Source organism: Drosophila miranda, chromosome XR (assembly GCF_003369915.1).
Source record: "Drosophila miranda strain MSH22 chromosome XR, D.miranda_PacBio2.1, whole genome shotgun sequence".
Classification (NCBI taxonomy): domain Eukaryota; kingdom Metazoa; phylum Arthropoda; class Insecta; order Diptera; family Drosophilidae; genus Drosophila; species Drosophila miranda.
Window position 1 is genome coordinate 12,624,730 of NC_046674.1, and position 17,897 is coordinate 12,642,626.

Sequence of the window (17,897 nt, forward strand, 5' to 3'; positions counted from 1 at the left end):
TAGATGGATCTTATTACAAAACTTATTTAAGCTGAAATGAAGATTTGTTCGATTCCATTCTCGTCTCTGTTCGGGGTGATTGTTTTCTGAAAAGAAAAACAGGACAGGATTAACCCTTTCATTAGGAATTCAGAAGGTACAATAACTTACCAACAAAAGCATCTTAAAATCTTCAGGATATCATTCACATTTTTTTGACTGTCTTCGGCATTGAGGAGGTTTTTGTACTTGTAATCACTGTTGGAATTATTGTCTGATATTTCCAAAATACGTTGCAGCTCTAGGTCCGTACTCATGATTAATTCAAGATTTAACGGTGGAAAAAATAAGTATGAATTAAGTCGACTCGACTGCTCGCACCAAGCTCTGAAATTAAAGTGAATTAAAGATTGTGAAAAGTCTCCATTTGAAATTTATGTTCACGCGTTTTCCGGCCATTTCCACTTTAAACTCTGTAGCTCTAGAAAAACTGTCAAAAATATCGATCAGAAATTAAATATATCGAGTATATTCAATTGGATCGCATTCATATCCACTTAATGATTCACTTTCAAACAAATCCAGTTTGGCGCGCAGGTACGTAGTTATGCGGCGTAGTTACCGTGTAGTTGCGATGTAAAAAATGACATTTTTGTTGACTTTCCTTGTTTAACTTCAAGTTTATAAACAATCCAATAAAAATATATCGTGGTTTTTTCTTAACTTTAGAGGCAAGATGGCATGGATCTATAAGAATTTACAATCAGTACAAAAAGAAGGTTCGTTACAATATTAACGTTTTTTTTACGTCTATTTCGGTATATTTCTTATCGGTAAGTGCTCTCTCCTGCGACGAAAAAATGAGTCGCAATTTTGAATGGGCTATAGAAAGGGGCATGGACAACAGACAAAAATGGCCAATGAAAATTGCAAAGTTCGTACGAACTTCACCCCTCAAATCGCTTGTTAGGACAATATCATATATGATGAGAAAAGCAGCGTGACCGCTTATGGTATTTTTAATACTTTTTGGTATTTTTTAGGTCAAAATTGAGCCGATGGTATATTTACGGCATATCGGTCACTTTAAAACAATTTCTATTTAGCGCTCAAGTTTGGTGGGACTTGCTCCATTTTTTGTGGGAGTTGCTGTTACGTCTTATGTTGCTGGCAGCCTTTGTATGGGCTAGACTCATGTGCCGAGAAATCGAGGAGCACTGTCCCTCAACACTAAGCGGATTGAGAAACATTCTTCATACCCTGAAAAACAGATATCGAATTGAGAAAATGTTTGTTATCTCAAGCTCCAATATATGCAGAAGATAGTCAGTCTGTGTTTTAAAGCTATTTCAACGATATTTTGCCGCTTTTGTCTTCTCACAGAGATTCATAATAGGAATCGTGATCGAGATATATTTACAAGACACTTATCAAATGCATAAATATGTCTAACACATATCACTCTGAGCAAAGGTCTTTATTAATTACGGTTTAAAACAGCTTGGACAAACAGTATCTTCTTATTTAATGATCGAAATAGGGTATAAAAAGGACCATACTCCGGTTAACATAACACTTACATACGTTACATTCCATAGTCACTTGCGTTGGCACTGTTTTTTTGTTGACCTTTTTTTGTTTAAACCTTGTTTTATACACAAATTAATAAAAAGGAATACTTAAAGGTAACTTATCTTATAGAAAATTGATTCATCAATGGCCTAAAATTACGTGGCCAAAACTTAAAGTTTTAGTTAGCCAGCATTATTCCTCGGAATATCAAAATTGAGCAATAGGAACGATTTTTCTCTTACGTTTTATTTGATTGACCTTCCTTGCTAAAACCTTTTTTAGACAAGATCCAATAAAAGCAAGTAGTTAAAATGAACCAGTCAAGTAGAAAATTAAATCATTAATTGCAAAAAATTATGTAGGAAGCGCTGCGGCTCATATTTAGCTAGTAATATTCGACGGAATATCAAAAACAAGGAATATGTATAATACACCTTGAGTTCGTCAGTATATTTACGGTATATTTTTAAAATGAGACGGTATATTTTGGTGCATTTCTGAGAGTCGGAGGGTATATTTTATCGACAAATCAGCGGTCACACTGCTTCCAATTATTTTGAACCGAGCGGTTGCTGCGCGTCGTTGTCGAATTAAGTAAATACAACTTAATCAGAGTGTGGAGAGCAGCTTTTAACTTTTTTTTTTTGAGCCGGCCGTTCGTTCGTTTTTGACCAAAGGTAAAAACACGATAAAAACAAAAACAAATTTATGCTATGTTCCGTGCTTGTGTGCGTGTTTCGCCGCGACCATGAAACAACAAGATAGTGCCGAATTTTTTTTTGAATTCCGAAAAGTCTGTTGATATATCCCCCGAAAATATCAAAAATAAATATTTCAATGTTCGATATATCATGAAACAACGGAAACTGCCTGCGTCGCCTTCATCGAATTTGTAGATAAAAGTTGTGTCCGGTGCGCGTTTTTTAAATGAAAAAGGATTTTTGTGTAGGCAAAAATAGTTAACAATTGCAGCAAGGTAATGGAAAATATTCCCCTTAGTAGTCCCCCCCCCATAAAAGTGTAAGCTGTAAATCAAAAACGACAAATTGCAAAACAAAAAGTGCCGGAAAACTGATGTACAAAAATATGTAATTGGCGTGGCAAAAGGGGCAGAAGGAAAACGCACTTAAAGTGAGAGACGCCGACGCTGACATTCTCATCTTTTGCATATGCTTCTGAGTGTGTGTGTGTGTTTGTGGGTGTGCGATAGTGGGAATAGCAAAAATCATGGACGCCACTCCTTTTGCGCAAAGAAATTTAATAAAAAAGAAAAGAGGATAAAAAGGTGGCTTGCGGCTGCTGTATAATAGAGCGAGAGAGAGAGAGAACTAAAACGAAGCTGCGCCGGAGTCGAAAGAACAGAACACATAAAGTGATACGCAAAAAACACATACAAACAAAAACAATAAGCAGGAAGAGGAATAGGAATAGGAATAGGATGGAGACGAAGAAGGAGAGGGAGAGTGGTGAATGTAAGAGGGGAAGAGGTGCAACACCAATCTTATTGTTGGATTTTAAGCAGAAATATGATAAAAATAAATAGCAAGCAAAAGCCGACGACGCCGCCGCCGACCCGGCAATCATCGGGTAGCGGCATTTTTTGGCATCGTCGCGACTGAGGTGTGCAACGACAAAGGGGGTGGCATACATATATGTATGTGCGTGTGTGAGTGTGCTTGTCTGTCCGTGTCCCTCGCAATGCGCAGAAGCAAAGATGTAAAACACCAAAATTCTAATTTGCAATATTTCACTCCTTAACTAACCAAAAAAAGGCCAGCCAACAGCTGGCCAAAAGATTGAAACACCTGGCAAACCTGACCACAAGAGCATTTAACAGTTAAACGGCACTCCATCTGGCATTGGCTCCTTTTTTATGGCTTTTAATAACTCGCAAAAACGAAAACGGGTTTCGGTGCAAGGCTTTTGGAGGCCCTTGTGAGCGTGTGTGAGTGTGTGTTTGTGTGTTTGTGTGTGTAGGTGCAAGTGAGCAGGAAATACCATGGCAAAGAACCGTTGCTGATCGGTAAACTGCAGCAAAAGAGAACGTAGATCGGGTTGGCACAAGGTGTGTGAATACAGTGAGGTGAGGTACTCACGATCTTCGATTTGTATAAATATGTACTATTTTTTTCACCCACTTGTTTTTCTGCACCCGAAATATGAATTATGCGAGGGAAATCTGTGATCGTCACACCCCATATGCTTAATATACCTTGGGCGAGCACAGTGCAAACAATGCAAGCAAAACAAGAGGCAAATGACTTTTATTTTTCTTTGCTGTTGTCTTAGGTTCTGTATGTGAGAGTGGGTTCGTTCTCTGTGATAAGTCGCTTTCGCTGTTGCTGTTGTTGCTATTGCCCGTCTGGGTTCTCATTTATCGCTACTTTTTATCCGTAATTGTTTTGCAATGGCCGCCATTTATGCCAATATGCAAATATCTTCACTTCACTCCACTCATCACCCCCCTGCCCTCCCCTATCATCATTCGATTCCATTTGTACTATTTCCTCAATAAAAAAAATATTGCTGGCAACTCTGTTTTCATTGCTACGGAGGCCACACAACACATTGTTCTTGTTCTTTTGCTGTTCTTTTATTGCTGCTTCGTCTCCTTCTTTTGTTGCTTCTCTTGGATAACATTTCACCAGTCGTCCCCCTCTCCCACGCGTCGCGTGCGCTTGAGCTTCTTCTCATTTGTTTATTTTTAGTTGCGGAATTTCTGGTTACAAAAGCGGTATATTATTTCAATGACTTTACTCTGCTGCCCCTCTTACTCCACCTCCTCCCTTTGTTCCTCCCTCTTTCAATGACTTTACTTTGTTATTGTTCTGTTCTACTGCTGCTGCTCCTTGTCTTCCTTCTCCTTCTTCTCCTGCTGCTGCCTTCATCTCCATCCTCACCTCCCTCTCAACGTGCTGCTGCCTTCTTTGTCTTGCAGAAACAGTTGCATTTGCGCTTGAAGTCAGAGAGCGAGGGCGAGCGACTTAAGGTGTGGGGGTGGGGTAAGTGGAAGTAGGGACTGATCCAAGAAAGGAAGCCTGATGAAGGGGATTAGGGGGTAGAAAGCAGTGGCAAAGGAAGATGGAGGATTTATGGCTAAATTACGAAAGCTACTGCGTGAGCGATATGGAGATTCCTTGCAAGAGCAGGTGAGAGGAATTGCATAAAGCTTCCTTGTGGATTAGCAGTCTCTCATATGGATCAAGAAGAAGTCAGATAGAGGGAATGACTGTTTAAGAGAGAGAGCGATTGTTCTTTCATAAGGAATGGCAAAATATATAGCGAGAGGGAGTCATTCTCCTTCCTTGACTTCTGTCTCCTTTATTCGATGTATTTTTTGTTCTCCGTTTATTTATAGTTTATTCTCTTAAATCTTTGAATTTGTAGATGCCTGCACACAATAATCCCATCGTTAATTTGTCGCTGACTTTAAAACTCGTAAAATCCACGCAACATTTGTGCCGCGTTTCATTCAAACATAAAACTTTCGCCCACGCTAGCTTCATTTACATAACATTAATTAGTCAAATGCGCAAACACACATATGTACATACACACACACACTCGAATACTCTGACACACACACACACACAAAGTATTGAGGAAATTATTCTTAATTAACGAAAACACATAAAATCGAATCTTATTCGGTTGACAGATTGAACATTTAAATGCGTTAATTTCCGAGCCAAATCTCGACTTTATATGCTAATGGCTTTTATGCCCATTTGTATGCGCTGCGCCTTGGATTTATTGTTTCACATTTTTTGCATTATTTATGGAAAAGCTTTTGCAATGCAGGCGGCGGCAAGCAGCAACAAATATTCGTAAATAGTTGTTTAGGTCACAGATCCGCTCGGCTTGGCTTCGGCTTCGGTCTCAGTCCGGTCCGCTATTTCAAACGAAATCGAGATTGCAGATCTCTCGCCAAAGCTCTTGTTTATGTTTTGCACCCAGTGGTAGGGGGGGTACCATGGGTGTGATGTGCCGTTGGGGAGGTACGTAACAGGCAGGGGATTCAATGGATTCTTGGTAGAATATTGCCTTGAATTTCATGGGATTCGATTGGATGCCAAGCATATGGAATAAGTTCTTAATTTCAGCATGTGTTTCATTCAAATCCAAACATATTCTCAATTATCAATGGGTATCGAATAGTAGGGAGTGCAAATTTGATAGCATTCTGAATGGTTTTGTCTCCGTTTTTGGTGGCCCACGCGCAGCTGTTGAAATCAAGTTTAGGCAATGATCCGATATCTCTGGCTCCTCTCCCTTCCCCTCTCCCTCTCTCTCTCGCTCTATACTTTATCCACTGTTACGTCACTTGATTTGGCGCAAGTTTAGCACACGACTTGACTCTCTCTCTCTCTCTTTTTGGGGTTGCTCGCCTCTGATCTTGGGATTTGGCCTGGCATTTTCGTTCAGCTTTTCAATGGAAACCCATAAACTGGAAACAATAGTAATGGCAATAGGCTATAATAACTGTTGCCGTTTGGGTCTCCCATTTCCATTCCCCTCCCCATTCCCCTCCCCCTTCACACATGTGCGCAAAATGTCGCTTTTATTTATTCATCTCTTATCTCTTTCCAGCTGCTGCTGTTGTGGATTCTCCATATAAGGAATCTCGAAATTGTGCGTTGCGTGACTTTCGTGGTCTTTCGGGTGATCAATGATCACGATTCCATTCCCCAATTCATGGCCTAAGGCCATTTCGGGGGTTTTGTTGCTGTTGCTGTTGTTTTTTTTTATTGTCTAAAGAAAAGCGATATTAGCGAGACTTTAATGGGACCATTTGCGGTTTAGTTTTAATTTGATCGTTGCGCATAGGTTCAATGAACCCCCCCTCTTGATTGCAGCTAATTTTGGCAAAAAGAGAAGAGGAGGCAAAACCTTATCTTACGAATTTTTGCTCTAAATGAGGGAATGTTTGTGGAATGATTAAGGGATGTGTTTCTATATTTTAAAGTGGAATTTGTGGTACATTTCTTATACAGCAGAAATATAAAAAAATTACATGTTTTTGAATTTGTTTAGGACTAAGAGACTTTGAATATTCCTACAAGATTTCTCTCCCAAGAAACTTCTTGAATACGTTATGCATGAGAGTAAAAGATACTTGGAGCCCCAGCTGCAGTCCCTCCCCCAGCCATTCGTTAACCCACACCTCTCTCTATCTCTCTCTCTCTCTCTTGTAACAGAGCCACATGGTCGTCGTGCAACCACTTTTGGGGGCACTTTTGTCCACTAGAAAAAAACTCCCCGTTTTGAAAAACTTGAAATGTTTTTTCGTGGCCCACGGGCGAAAAACAAAAGCAAAAAAAAACGGAGTGAAACATTGGAGTAAAACATGAAGCAGCAGCAGCAGCAGCAGCAAGAGAGCTTTCAAATCACATAACATAAACCACACACCATGCACCATGCGGCAGCCGGCTGGCTGCTGCTTGTGGGGGGCGGGTGGTGCACTGGTGGTACCACTTGAGGCACCACTCCTCCTCCGCCTCCTCCTACTCTCAGCCTCTCAGCCACTCAGCCACTCAGTCTCTCCGCCTCCGATCGATATGCGCCTGCAGCAGGCATTATGTGTCGCTTCGGCATTAACATACATTTGTTTAAGCCACATCTCAAAGAGAGCTCTTAACCCTCTCTCTCTCTCTCTGTCTCTCTCTCCCCCCCCTCTCTGTCTCTATGTGAGACAATGAGCTGGTGCTGCTGCTGTTGGAATTGTGTAACCCAAAGCCACCTTCCAAATGCAGCATTTGCACCACGAAATGAGGCAATAACAGAATGAAGCAAAAGAATGGCAGTTGCATGACTTGGACCATTCGTATGCCGCATGCCTCCGCCCACTCGTGGAGTTAACAATGTAAATTGCACCATCCATCGTCACCTTCAAGGTTTGTTCTCAGCGAAGGTATCTTCTACAGAAGCCCCCATCGCCCACTCCCCTTCCTCCTCGTTTGCCGTCCCCTCTGCAGAACCTCTCCTTCGGCCTCTTCTTCTTTTATCACGCAATGTGAAGGTGCTGCTGCTGTCTGTCTTTCTGTTTATAACTTTATGGCTGCTTAATTAAGCTAATTTGGGACAGTCCCTGGTCCTCCTGCCTGACTCTGGTGGCTGTCTCTGGGCCCAGCCCTCCTTTTTCCAGTTGACCCCATTTGGTTGGGGTCAAAATTGGCCCCCGCCCGACCCTAAAATGTGTATATTAGCCAGATTAAAAATAAACATAATTTCCCTGTCAATTTTTGAGCTTTGAAAATGTTGAATATTCGGACTCCATCTATTGGATTGTCCCCTCCCCTCCCCAAACACACACCTGAGAAGGCAGGAAGCGAGGAGTGTTCGCTCATGTGTGCGTGTGTGTGTGTGGAGGGTGGGGAGGGGGTGGTGTATGCGTAGGAGATTGCGCTTTCATGGGCTTCGAAATTGGGAGTAGGGGCTGATAGAGGGGTGAAATATCGGGTGGATGAAGCTTTTATTTCACTGAATTTTACCCCTGCTGTTTTTTTTTTTGTGTGATTTATTTTGAAAAGCCAACAAAAAAAGGAGAAGTTTACGGAAAGTAAGTTTTTGACAATTTATCAGATAAGCGTGGTGGAAAAGAGAGGAAACTGAGTGGCGGAGGGGCAGGGGGGGGGGGGAAGTAAATGCAGGCAAAGTTTTTACAGTTGCGTGGCGGCTCTCTTCTCTCTTGTCTCTCATCTTAATTTTCTGGTTCTTTCATTCGATTTCCTTGCATTTACCGGTGTTTTTTCTGCACTTGCTCTTATCCTCCCCCTTTCTCTATTACTCTCTCTCTCTCTCTCTCTCTGTCTCTGTCTCTCTTTGGCTATGCATCCTTTTTGGCTTTAAGCTTATGGCTGCACTTGGATTGCATTTCTAAGGGTTGGTTCTCCTTGAGGGCTTCCTTCCGTTGCATTTGCAGCTTCACGGAAAAGTACAGTAAACGGGCAAACCCCAAGACGGAGAACCTTGAGAACCCGGCAGTCAAGTGAGAGAAAACAGAAGTAAGAGACAGAGAGAGAGAGAGGGGGAGAGGGAGAGACTTCTCCCACTAAAAGTTGACTCAACTTTTGATTCTTTCTGCACTCATTCGCGGTTTCGTCTTCTCTCTGTCTACTCTTTCTACTTCTACTTCGTCCCTTGTTTCTTTGTCTCCTCCTTTCCCGCTGCTTCTCCTTTCTGGCTGTCTTTGTATTTGTCACGCCTTCTGCCTCCCATTCCCGCCTTCTCGGCTGCCAGTTGCAACCTCAACTCCAATGCAACTTCTGCCCTGCCCTGCCCCTGCCCCTGCCCCTGCCTCTTGCACTCGTGTGCCTCGCATCTTGAGGAATGACAGCCGACGCGTGGCCATAAATCAATAATTTGCCTGAAGCCTGAAGGAGAACCAGCAGCAGACGGATTTCGAGGACTAGAAATGTGACAGCAGGAATCCCTCCCCCCCCCCAATGGGTGTTTCAACCAGATGTGGAGAAGCTCATTATCGTAGAATGCTGCAGGGCGAAATGGAAATTGGCACATTTGGAAATGTCAGAAGAGGATTTACTCCTCGTACAACATGAAATATGACCTCGAGGCAAGCCCTGCCTGCCAGAGGGCTAGATGAAAGATAATTTCATCTAGTGATTGGAAGCACGAATGGGCTTAGAACAAGTTCTATGCTAAACATTTTGGGGTCTACCATCAAACGAACCATTTTTCCGCTTTAGATGAAGAAAAACTCATTCGGCAGCATCCATCATTTGATGGAATATAATTTACCAACAAATCATTTAATTTATGTTTAAATTTCATCATTCATCCTCCCACAACAGCAGTCCGTCCATTGAAATCAAGAACAATTCGTTTGAAAGTTCCTTGAACTTCGGTGTGTTTGTGCCCCCGCAGTTTTTCGTGTGCTCCACATCCAAAACTGAACCTCTGACAATGCACCAAACAACACACTCACATGCAGAATGGAATATATGAATGTACATACGATTATATGTACCACAATATAGTATATTATTTGGCCAGACGACTGACTATTCAATCAACGTTGAATGAGTGTCGTCTCTCGTCTCTTGTCTCTCGTCTCCCGTCTGTCGACTCGAGTGTTTGTTCTGTTTGTTTGCCCGAAGCTGAGGATCCAATTAAAAGCAAACAAATAAACAAAAGCGGATGACAATCACAAATAAATAAATGTGCATAAATATATGTCATTTTCGGAACCAGAGACGAGAGAATCATGATACGGCGGAGAGTACAGCTGCACTCCTTTTGCAAGTGCAAAACAATAGAGAGAGAGACGAACAAAATGAAACCAAAACTAAAACTAAAACTAAAACGAGATTAAAACGAGATGTAAAAAGCAATCAATGAAGGGAAGAATGAAGATGAATTGAATTAGAACTTTGATAAGGCAATGCCATCGAATCACATGTCTGTCGCGCGCGAGAGAGAGGGTGAGGGACAGGGAGAGATAGTGATTAATACTCGTATAATGCATAAATTGATTTATAATTGGTGCTGATAAGACGGACCTCAGAGGTGCGGTGCGAAGAGGAGAGGAGAATCCAAGTTCCAACTTTTGTTCCAAGTTCAGTTCTAGACATCGTGACTATCACGAGAATTGCATAAGTGAGGAAAATGCTGCCGTTTCCAGTGCAATTTCGAACAAGGGGTGTAAAAGGGTAGGGTGGAGCGGAGCGGAGTGGATTGGAGTGTGTATTGTATGTGGAAGCTTGGGAAATCCAGCAACGTTTTTGCTTTTTGCGTTTCTCTTAAATGTTGCGACTGCACTTGACTCTTGACCGAAGGGGGGTGGGGGGACGGGGCGGATGGGCAGACGAATGGGAGACGACTTCGCCCTGCAATTGAAAGACTCTAAGCGGATTTGTTGGATTGGTTTTCCCCCAGGGAAAAGGGGCAGAGAGAAAATATGGCTGAAATGCAGAAGGCAGGCAAATGGAAAAAGAAAACTACCTCCCCCTGCACCCTCTGCACCCTCTGCACCCCTGCACCGACACTCTGGGATACTTTTATGAAATATTCCAAATGGTAAAAGCCTTAAAAGTTCAAAGTCGCACAAATGTTGAACTTTGATATGGGCTAGGAAGGGAGCGGGTGGGGTGGGTGGGCGGGGGATAGTCTCCACTTAGATGGGGCTTCTACTCGTGTGTGCGGTGGATTGGGGGCTAAAATGGTTTAAAGTCTCGTGTAAATGGAGACGCTTGAACGAAAAGCGATTACCGATTTGTGCAGGGGGGGTTGGGGAATCCATCTGTAAATATGAGGAGTATTTTGTAAGCTATCATTGGCTCAAGGGATTGGTATAAGGAAGAACGTTTAAATTTGATCCCTTTTTCTGTTCTTTTTCAGTCACGGCGTGAATTTTGTTCTTGCACTCTCGGAATCCAGCCACGGGACATGGCAGTACACGTTATAGCACACTTGTGCTCTTTGTCTCTGGCGACCTTCCCTATCGAAGTCTTGTTTACAACAGCTCTGATAAGAAGGCACTTCAGGGGGCACCACCACTTCCATTAGCCAAATCGAATGCCTGTTCCGCATTGAAGCAGAGCCCCAGTGTTCATTCGAAGAGCAGTATCTACTGCTATTTTGCTATCTTCCACACACGTGCAACACTCTCAACACTCGATCTCCATAGGAAATTACAAAAATGTTGCATTCGCCACAGATTAAGAAATATTCCGAAAAAGAAGAGCAACACCTGAAACGAAAATTCAAGGAAAAAAAAAACGCGAATGACAATTTGTGTGGGGCTTTTTCTCTCGTTTCGAACAATTTGGACAAAATGCGTTAAATTCCATACCGCCACGCTTTAATTGAACGGGTTTTGTGTTTGTTTTTGAAATTATTTATTTAGTTTTCTTTTGTCACGCTCTTACTTGTGCGGAGAGGGGGAGAGTGCGCTGTGTGTGTGGGGGGGGGGGGGGGGGGGGGGAGTGGGTAGAGTGGAATCTTTGTTTCTTCTTTTCTTCATTTCGCTTTCATCTGTGGAAAGAAGGGGACAGGCCCCCCCCCCGTTTTACCTCTTTGTGGCGACCAAATGTCTGCCACGCATTTGTCGTCATTTGTCACAAACGTCACGGAGGTCGAGGTGCAGCACGGAACGGAACGGAACGGACTGGCCCTTGGCAAGCGGTGGGGAAGGGGATGAGCAAGGGGAGGGGGAGGAGAGGGCAGGGGATAATGGGTATCATCGCAGTGTCAAGACTTTCGGTCATGCCTCTTCCACATTTTTCATTGCCCGTATTTTGTTGTTGTTTTATTTTATGGCATTTTAATTTCTGTTTTATTTTGTATTTCTTTTTCTGTGTTTTTCTTTTTTTTGTTTCTCAAAAATTAAATTTAGCAATCAAAACACTTGTTTATACTTTTATTGCGGTTTTTCTGGTCGTTTCATTCAACCCAAAAAAAATGATGTTTCGCCACTTTTTTGGGTTTTGTGGAGGGATCCGCCTTTTTGCAGACCCTTTTTTTCTGTCGGCTATTAACTTTGGGGACGTACTGTACCGGAGGCAGAAGGCGCTGTCTATCCTGCCGTGGGGCCGACGTGATTTCCGAGTGGGGTTTCGGGACTCCGAGAGAATCTGCCGTTTGAATCTGTTTCCTCTCGTGCTCGAACTATTTTCGTGGCCGCCTTCTGTGGCCTTTGGGGCTGTTCTGCTGTTGGCCCGGAGCTGGCTCTCGGGCCACTGTTTCCTGTCTGTCGCTGCGTCTGCCACAAAGTTGATTCAATTTTCAGTTGACATTTTCGTTTGATTTCCTGCCACTTTCAGTGTCACTTATTGCTGGCCCGAGCCCATGGAACCCGGACCTAGGACCGTTGTAAAAGTTTGCTTGCAACAGGAGTTCCGCCTTGCCTGTGGCTTTGATTTTCCATGGGGAGGAAAACTCTAGGCACCGGCCATCTACGGGGGCCATTGCCTTTTGCGTTTTTTGTTTTGTTTTATGGTTCGCTCTCCCTCTCTCTCTCTCGCTCTCTCGCTCTCTCTCTGTAGGATGCAGTCTCTTGCTTTTGTTTATTCTTTCTCTGGGATGTTGCATCTTTCTGTGGAATCATGCCTTTCGCCATGATTCGCATTCGCATTCGCACTCGCACTCGGAAGATTGAGCTGTGTCGCCCCGCGTCTACGCCTGCGAAGGGGCATGAGAAAATGGTTTCGATGAAAAAGAAACACCGTCTAAGAGGAGTGCAACAGAGAGGTAACAGAGTCACGCTAGGCAGCAGTTGGAGGAAACCCTATTAATGTCAAGTTCATTGCCACAATCCATCCATCCATCCATCCAGACGAAAGAGGTAGAAGCGGGGGGTAGATGGGGAAAAGGAGAGGTGGAACAGCCAGATGGGGAGAGAAAGAGGTGGAAGCCGAGACAAGATGGAAATGGAGTCCATGCCGAGTGCAAGTGGCATTTGAAGACCATTTATTTATTATGGTCAATATTTGTGCAATGTGCAACATTTCATTCAGCTCCGCTCTCGCCTCGCCTCGCCTCGCCTCCCCTTGCCGGCCGGCCCCCACTTTTCTTTCTGAGAAAACTGGTTAACCCTGTCCCGTCTTTCGCTCTTTGCGGATCTGTGGCCACTTTTTGTGGCGCAAACAAAAAGAAGAAGAAAAAACTTGCTTTGGCTTTGAATATTTTGCTGTAGAGTTATCTCTAATGATAAGACCACACCGATTGAATCCATCATAATCAATAATATACTCGTATAATATTATAAGCAGAAATATGTGGGTTTATAAATGCTATATCTTATCACTGGACGGACCACGTGCCCCGGGACTACCGGCATCGGAATCGGCATCGGCATTGGAATCAATTTGTCAGCAGCAGCCTTGAATGTGCAATTAAAATTGGCATGCAACGTGAAGCATGCAGCAGACATCTCTGCCACTCCTTGCTGCTGCTGCTGCTCCTCCTTTCGGGCATTCATTTTGCAACAGTTGCTGCCCCTCACTTTCCCTACAGCTAAGCCAAGACGAGACCTTGGAAAATGCAATTTTCCGCCATGACAATAAATAATGAAAGAGAGAGAGAGAGAGAGGAGAGGAGAGGAGAGAGGAGGAACTCTTTAGGAACAAATATAGATGGTTTTGCCCCATAAAATACCATTTTTGTATTCCCTGAATGGTTCTATATATCGTATCGTATCGTATGTATCTCTAAATTATGGCCACACATTTCTTACGGGATTTTCTTCAATTACTTTAATTGGAATTTCATGCCAATTCCCATTCCCCCTTTCCCCCCATGCCATTCTCTATTCCCCATTCCAAGCGTATTTGTAATTTTAATTGTAATTATTATTGCAAGATTATCCACTTGTTGGCCATAATTATCCATTATCCCATGACGACTGGGGCTGGGGCTGGGGCTGGGGATGGGGCCTCCATTCCACTCCACTCCACTCCACTGCACTCCATTCGGGCAATTAAAATTGAAGGCGTATGCCGTTTAGTATAACACTTGCATGCTCCACTGATTTGATGATTTTTTCGTTCAAATTACAAACGTTTTTTCCCATGGCTTACTGCTTCTTGTGGCACGCAAAAGTGTGGCAAGTGGCTTTGATTTAAGCCGCAAATCGCTTAATGAAGTAGGGATAAAACAACAAAATATTTTACATACAAAATATCTTAAGAAAGTACAAGACTTTTTCTCAATCTGGGGCTTTCTCCTGCTGTGAAGGTCTTTGGTCTTCGGTCCACCTTTAGCACTTTTAGCACTCTAATCTTTAATATTCGCTCATCAAAAAACAAGCAAAAACTTTACTAGTTTACTCTTGAATCAAAAATAAAGCCAAGAATATTTTCCCACTGCCACACACACATTTTATTGGTCCATGGTCCAGACATCCCACCTAGCGGGGCTCTAAATAAGGCAAAACAACAGCCTCTCTCTCTTTGACTGGAACTGGAACTTCTCTTTGGGGAAACAACCTCTAAACGAAGCAAGAACCAATCCAATTCCAGACATTACATGGCATGAAATGTCTCAGAGTTTGGGCCGCGGCTTCTTGCCGCTGCTGGTGCTTCTGCCCCCATAAAAGGTCATGAAAAAGTAGTTTACTTCTTCTTCGTTTTTTCCATACCCATAAAAAGCAGCCTCAGCAGAGGCAGGCAATAAAGTAAGAGCAAAAACAGGGCCAAAAACACACGAAAACATAGAAAAACCGCGATCAAAATCTGCAAAGAGCGCGGCCTTCAACGGAAAAACTAAAGCAAAAGATGCTGCAGAAATCCCATCGAAAGCCCGAATCGGGATTGAACGTTGTCACATCCAATATGATATGATAATTAGAGATATTTGCACACCACTGAAGCATCATCGATTGGCACATGGCCCAAGCCGACGGCAAACCGTTAAGAGCCGAGCCGAGTCTCGATCTCTTCGTTGGGAGGCCTTTGGGGTAGGGGGTGGGGGGCAAGGCAATAAGCCCCAGCCAGCAGCAGGCTAATGATATGAGAAATCTGATTGATTATAATTGAGTGGCTCGATTGACAGGAGGAAGCCTTCAGCCCGAGCTCGAGCTCCAGCAAACAAGCCGATTCTAATGCCAATTTATTGGCACTTTCATCTGACATCTAGTTTATGCAATGCAAATGTCAAGCAAGACCAGCAATTTCTATAATTATACACTGGAATGGGGCATCGGGGACTCTCTGATTATGGGCTTGTGAGGCCAAATCATGTGACCTTGTTTCTGTTCTTGGGGACTCGGTAGAGCAGACATTCCCTGAAATTATCGGTATGTGGCAAGGTCTTTCTCTTTTTGTTGCAGGAAATTATGTCATAATAGTTTTTCTTGGGGGATAACATATGATCCCTGAAAGAAGCATTTTTAAATCATCTCTTCGATGGATATTTGTAAATTGGAAACTTTTTGGAGCTTAATTTTGTGGAAGATCTTAGTTAAGTGCTTTGAAGTTCTTTTATGACTAAAATCGGGATAAATTTAACTGAAATACAAACTCGAATGCAGAAGTTTGCTTTTTGAAGAAAAATCTATTCAAAAGTGAGGTTACAAAAAAAAAAATGCGAGGTTATGGGAGTATAAGTAGGGTTTAAAAAGAAAGAGCTGGGATAATAATTAAAATTTCATCACAATTTGGGTATTTATTATTATAACTTTTTCATGATTCCACAAATGCATTAGTCTCTCTTGTTTCCATAATTTTGTCACCATTCCCATGGCCCTTGCATTGGCATCTGGGATGTACTTTTCTATGTAGAAGACTTAGGAATTAGGAATGTGGAAGAATTAGGGTTAAAAAATAAGTTTGTTTACAAGTTGTTTCATCAAATGCTTGAATTTGTCTGGCCTTCCAGTGGGGCTGGCTCCGCGCCATGGCACTTGCACTGGCACTGGCACTCGCTTTGATTGAAGTCCGTCAGCAGCTCGAGGAATATGTTCTTGCAGGCCAGGGAGCACTTCTCCAAGGAGCCGTACTGCGACTCGTACTGCGACTCGTACTGGCTCGTCGTGCACTCTTTCTGGCAGAACGACGTCATGGCGTTCATGATCCTCAGTTCGGTTTGTTTCGTTTCCGTATCGAGTGCCAGCGTGTCTGGACTTTTGCCCATCGTGTTTCCCATCTCAAAATAGTATTAAAAGTGAATTTATTTGTTTGTATCAAACAATAGTCGGGGAGAGTTGTGACAGTGTTTACTAGATCAAATATTGTGCTAAAAAACTTGTATGAATTCGGTTGAGAAGGTGTTTTGTAGAAAACCTATTGGAAAGTGAGGTTATAAAAGAACAAGTCAGGTTAGGGGAGCTGTAAGTGAGGTTAGAAAAGAAGAAGATATATTCATGTGAAGAGCTCGTCTCTTATCATTATTCCTATTCCTTTTAGAGCAACTGTGATAAGGAATATGGGAAAGATTAAGGGCACATAGGGTTATAGGTACGAAATCCAAGTTTCGGGCTGCAAACTTGCAGAAATTTGTGATCATTTGCTGCTTGAATCTCTGAATAAACTGCAAGATAATGGCATACTCGTACGTAATCTTCTTCAATCAATGTTAAGTGATTGTACACTCGGCTTTCTCTTGCCACACACATGTATGTGCATTTGTATTCCATTCCGGACTAAGCTGCTTGCCCCACGACCTGCCCCAAGTAAAGTCACTTGAAGCGGCTTCAGCTCCAATTCCCCCGTTCAAAATTTTGTACATTTTTGTTTTGGATGAACGCACGCATTTCTCACGCACTGTGAAACGGGAGAAATTGTTGGAACAACAAATAAATTAGACAATTACAACGCGTTGAACGGATTGTTCATGGGAGAGAGAAAGAAGGAAAGACACGATCGAGGGAGAGAGTGATAATAAGAGGCAGGGAGGCCGGCAGGCAGGGAGGGAGAGGGAAAGAGCGACTGAAAGTGACGCGACACTTTTGATTACCACCTTGTCTTAATAGCACACCTTGCAAATGATGATTATGCCTTTGATGATGATGGCAATGCCCCGCGGGGCTACTGTAACTCCTCGTACGCTCTTTGATTATCAATTTTGACTATTTTTTGTATGTTTTTTGGGGGTAAAAAGACTTTCTCTCTGCCGCCGGGGCTACACTCGATTAGGCTTCGGCTCTGCCACTGCTGGCCACCGGCACTGTTGTTGCAAATGAAATTAATTGCTTCCGTTTGCAACATTTTACCCTTCGGAGCGCCCCAGGGCTCTACGAAATGTGTGGCAATTCTTTTGGCGGAATAGTAGCTCCCTTTGGGCGGTAGGCGGTAGGCGGTAGGCGGGAGGCGGCTCCATGGTTCACTGAACCCCAAAACGTCGTAGAGCTCAGGTTTTTTTTTTTGCATTTCTGTTTACTGCAGGCGCTCACCTTTTTTTCTCTTTTGGTTTCTTTTGCAGAAATTTGCATTTTCATCTTGCGCAAAAACAGCGGAGAAAAAACACAAACACAGAAATGCTGACACGGATGAGGCCAGCGGTGGGTTGATTGGGGGCTGACAACAGTATCCACAATATCCACAACATCCACAGAAGCAGCAACAGCGTCCACAGCGAACACACAAGTGGAAGGAAGTGCCGAAAGAGGAGTAGGAGGAGGCTTCGAATATCAAACACCTCGAAACAATGACAAATGTGTGGAGAGGAGTCTGCCTCTAGACTGCCTCTAGGTGTTGGCCAGGTTTAAATAACACAACAATAGAGAGAGCGAGCGAGAGAGAGAGAGCGATACACAGACAGGAGGCGAAGGAGCGCAAAGCCAAGGACACACAAAGGAACATCCCAGAGTTGCACAAACAAAAGGTGAGTCCGGTGCGGATCAAAAAGCGAGTTAACCTCGGGGTGGGGCGAAAGCCCCTCAAAAAGTACTC

The 17,897-nt window shown here is 43.2% G+C and overlaps 1 protein-coding gene across 2 annotated transcripts in view; it reads left to right on the forward strand.

The window, feature by feature from the left end:
- The first annotated feature begins 2,097 nt into the window (after window positions 1-2,097).
- Window positions 2,098-17,897, forward strand: part of LOC108151662 (AF4/FMR2 family member 4) — a 63,393-nt gene continuing 47,593 nt past the window's right edge. Inside the window, exons 1-2 of one of the 2 annotated variants that reach the window (XM_017280383.2) lie at window positions 2,098-2,527; window positions 17,428-17,829. The gene's annotated coding sequence lies outside the window, so the exon portion shown is untranslated. The remainder of the gene's footprint in view (window positions 2,528-17,427; window positions 17,830-17,897) is intronic. The other variant, XM_033387668.1, reaches the window with a different exon arrangement.